This window comes from Schistocerca nitens, chromosome 4 (genome assembly GCF_023898315.1).
Source record: "Schistocerca nitens isolate TAMUIC-IGC-003100 chromosome 4, iqSchNite1.1, whole genome shotgun sequence".
Classification (NCBI taxonomy): Eukaryota; Metazoa; Arthropoda; class Insecta; order Orthoptera; family Acrididae; genus Schistocerca; species Schistocerca nitens.
In genome coordinates, this window is record NC_064617.1 from 816,603,185 (window position 1) to 816,608,116 (window position 4,932).

Sequence of the window (4,932 nt, forward strand, 5' to 3'; positions counted from 1 at the left end):
TAGAGAAAACGCGATTCTTTCCTGTGTATAATTCTCATTATGTTCAATAAAGAATTGTTGAAGAAAAGCCGGCTGCGGTGGCCGAGCGGTTCTAAGCCCTTCAGTCCGGAACCACGCGACTGCTACAGTCGCAGGTTCGAATCCTGCCTCGGGCATCGATGTGTGTGATGTCCTTAGGTTAGTTAGGTTTAAGTAGTTCTAAGTTCTAGGGGACTGATGACGTCAGATGTTAAGTCAAATAGTGCTGCTAGCCATTTGAACCATTTGAAGAAAAAAAATGCGGTGCATTACTTTCTGGGCTACCCTTGTATGTAAGTGATTATCATTGCTAGATCGCAGGTTAACGTACGAGCTAGGTAAGCCACTGCAAACTTGAAATGCATTAATAACCGCTGTAATCGCCAGAGTGGTGATTGCAAGCATGCAAATTGGCGTGAATTGTGTTGTACAGGTGCCACATGTCACTTTGTGGCATTGAATTCCATGCCTTTTGCACTTGGTCGGTCAATACAGGGACGGTTACTGCTGTTTGTGGATGACGTTGTTGTCGTCCGATGATCTTTCGTATGTGCTCGATTTGGAGACAGATTTGGTGACCGACTAGGCCAAGACAACATGTTGACACTCTGTAGAATATCTTGGGTTACAACAGCGGTATGTGGGCGAGCGTTAACCTGTTGGAAAACATTCCCTGGAATGGTGCGTGGAAGGGTGCGTGGAATAACGCGAGAGTGTTCCTGCAGTCATACGAAATTGCATCCCAGGCTACAACTCCAGATGTAGCTCCAGTGTGTATAGCACGCCTCCTTCTAACAAGGGAACCTCCCCATCGCACCCCCCTCAGATTTAGTTATAAGTTGGCACAGTGGATAGGCCTTGATAAACTGAACACAGATCAACTGAGAAAACAGGAAGAAGTTGTGTGGAACTGTGAAAAAATAAGCAAAATATACAATCTGAGTAGTCCATGGGTCACATAAGCAACATATTGGACAAAGTGAGCGTAGGAGCGCCGTGGTCCCGTGGTAGCGTGAGCAGCTGCTGAATGAGAGGTCCTTGGTTCAAGTCTTCCCTTGACTGAAAATTTTACTTTCTTTATTTTTGCATAGTTATTACCTGTCCGTTCGTTCACTGACACCTCTGTTCACTGTAATAAGTTTTGTGTCTGTGTTTTGCGATCGCATCACAAAACCGTGCGATTAGTAGACGTAAGGACGTGCCTCTCCAATGGGAACAGAAAACATTTGATCGCAATGTCATAGGTCAACCGATTCCTCCACAGGAAAACACATCTGATATATTCTATACGACACTGGTGACGGCATGTGCGTCACATGCCAGGAAAATGTTGTCGACCCACCTAACTTGTACACTTGGCGAATGGGTAAAAAGATTCTTCTACCTTGCCCAATTTAGGTTTTCTTGTGGATGTGATAATCACTCCCAAAAAAGTGATGAAAACATAAGAATTTGTCACATAAACTGAAAATAAAAAATTAAACTTTTCACTCGATGGAAGATTTGAACCAAGGACCTTTCGTTCCGCAGCTGCTCACGTTACCACGAGACCACGGCGCTCCTGCGTTCCCATTGTCATTAATGTTACGTATCTTCCCTTGATCTACTCAGTTTGTATATTTTGCTTATTTCTTCACAGTTCCACACAACTTCTTCCTGTTTTATCAATTGATCTGTGTTCAGTTTTTCAAGGCCTATCCACTGTGCCAACTTATAACTAAATCTGAGGGGGGTGCGATGGCGAGGTTCCCTTGTAAGCAACACACGGCCATCACTGGCACCGAGATAGAACCAGCTTTCATTAGCAAACAAAACAGATCTCCACCCTGCCCTCCAATACACTCTCGCTTGACACCAATGAAGTCGCGAATTACGGGATTTGGGGTCACTGGAATGGACGCTGTAGGGCGTCTGGCTCGGAGCTGTCCTTGAGTTAACAGATTTGCAGCATTTCGTTGGGTCACTGCGGTGCCAACTGCTGCTCAAATTGGTGCTGCAGATGCAGTAGATGCGCCAAAGCCATACGCCGAACACGATGGTCTTCCCTCTCGGTAGTGCCACGTGACAGTCCGGAGCCGGGTATTCTTGTGACCGTACATACCGCAACCACCACTGTCAGCTATCGTGTGCATGCGCTACATTCATGCTAAGTCTGTCTGCATTATCACAGGAGAAATATCAAGTCTCTCGTATCCCTATTACACGACCTCGTCCAAAGCCAATGGGATAGTGGTAATGGCGTCTTTTTCGCCTTAAAGTCATTCCTGATTAACCTCAGCTCACAGGTCCAGTCTCATAGGTAAATAACGCTCATTGCCGTTACAGCGTGTACTTAAAAGAAACATGATTTGCATCCCCACAATGGAGCGCCACTCTTATGCGAATGGAGCGAATTTTTGTCGACATCATCTTTCAGTGTAGAAGTGTATTTTGTTTCGGCTCGTTCGTCGGTTGCGTGTTTGTAAATGCTATGTGACGAGACTTTTGGACTGTATTTCGACTTTTTTGACAATATGACAAGAGTTTCAGACGTATGCGTGTTGCTAACTAAACGTGCTCCACTACGATTTTTGATCGAACAGGACCGCGTGCTGCAGATGGACCATGTAGAAAAATAACACATATAAAAGGAATATTGATGGATACTGTGACCAAATTCTGGATTTTACTAATAAATAAGTTCTGTGAAAACAAAGTTTGGAGCAATGTCTGTTGAACGACTGAGAGACGGGAGACGTAGAATCCCATGTTGTAATATGGAGGAAATTTCTCGAACGGTATCAGGGACACACGGGCTCATTGTTCCCATTTGACAGACGGATTATATCAGGGATGTTGCAAGGCCTCGCTTCATGAGACACTACAGAGAGCTTTGAAATGTAATTCACATACTGGCACAAAATCCTGTGATCAGTATCTTCACAGCACGGCCTCCCGCCCTCCTGCCCACCAAATACTACAGATGGAAATTCCTCCACAACCATGCTTCAAGCCCACTACCGCAGAGTCGGGAGCCAACGTAGAGGCGTGCGTTGGCGACCTCTTCTAAGGTTGTGGATAAAATTAACTGATTTTACTACCATCCAGTCGTTTGTCCCGACTCAGCAGAGTATGCATTACATGCTATTCCATTTCAGTTACACTACTGGCCATTAAAATTGCTACACCAAGAATAAATGCAGATGATAAATGGGTATTCATTGGACAAATATATTACACCAGAACTAACATGTGATTACATTTTCACGCAATTTGGGTGCATAGATCCTGAGAAATCAGTACCAAGAACAAACACCTCTGGCCGTAATAACAGCCTTGATACGCCTGGGCATTGAGTCAAACAAAGCTTGGATGGCGTGTACAGTTACAGCTGTCCATGCAGCTTCAACACGATACCGCAGTTCATCAAGAGTAGTGACTGGCGTATTGTGACGAGCCAGTTGCTCGGCCACCATTGACCACACGTTTTCAGTTGGTGAGAGATCTGGAGAATGTGCTGGCCAGGGCAGCAGCCGAACATATTCTGTTTCCAGAAAGGCCCGTACAGGACCTGCAACATGCGGTCGTGCATTATCCTGCTGAAATGTAGGGTTTCACAGGGATCGAATGAAGGGTAGAGCCACGGGTCGTAACATATCTGAAATGTAACGTCCACTGTTCAAAGTGCCGTCAATGCGAACAAGAGGTGACCGAGACCTGTAACCAATGGCACACCATACCATCACGCCGGGTGATACGCCAGTATGGCCATGACGAACACACCCTCCCAATGTGCGTTCTCCACGATGTCGCCAAACACGGATGCGACCATCGTGATGCTGTAAACAGAACCTGGATTCATCCGAAAAAATGACGTTTTGCCATTCGTGCACCCAGGTTCGTCGTTGAATACACCATCGCAGGCGCTCCTGTCTGTGATGCAGCGTTAAGGGTAGCCGCAGCCATGGTCTCCGATCTGATAGTCCGTGCTGCTGCAAACGTCGTCGAACTGTTCGTGCAGATGGTTGTTGCCTTCCAAAAGTCCCCATCTGTTGACTCAGGGATCGAGACGTGGCTGCACGATCCGTTACAGCCATGCGGATAAGATGCCTGTCATCTCGACTGCTAGTGATACGAGGCCGTTGGGATCCAGCACGGCGTTCCGTATTACCCTCCTGAACCCACCGATTCCATATTCTGCTAACAGTCATTGGATCTCGACCAACGCGAGCAGCAGTGTCGCGATACGATAAACCGCAATCGCGATAGATTACATTCCGACCTTTATCAAAGTCTGAAACGTGATGGTACGCATTTCTCCTCCTTACACGAGTCATCACAACAACATTTCACCAGGCAACGCCGGTCAACTGCTGTTTGTGTATGAGAAATCGGCTGGAAACTTTCCTCATGTCAGCACTTTGTAGGTGTCGCCACCGGCGCCAACCTTGTGTGAATGCTCTGAAAAGCTTACTATTTGCATATCACGGCATCTCCTTCCTGTCGGTTAAATTTCGCGTCTGTTGCATATCATCTTCGTGGTGTAGCAATTTTAATGGCCAGTTGTGTACCAATACACAGGCCATATGGGTTACAATTTACCCCCCCCCCCCCATATTTTTCCACATTGTTTATTTTCTATTGATTATTCAACCGGTTTGCGTAGTTGTTGCACATAAAAATGATACTTAAATTCCCGATCAAAAATTTTTATGACAGATTTCATAAGTAAATGCGTTATATTGCAGTTAGACCAACATTCGGATGTTAGGTGTAGCTTTAACGGATGGTCAACTTTTGGAACAGTAATACACACTTATAGTTTAATTTAAAAGATTTCATTGCTGCCTTTGACTGTAAAATTATTTATTTATAAAATCTGTATTACAGTTTCGGCAGTGTGGCCATTACCAAGTGGAGTACTGTGTAACGGTG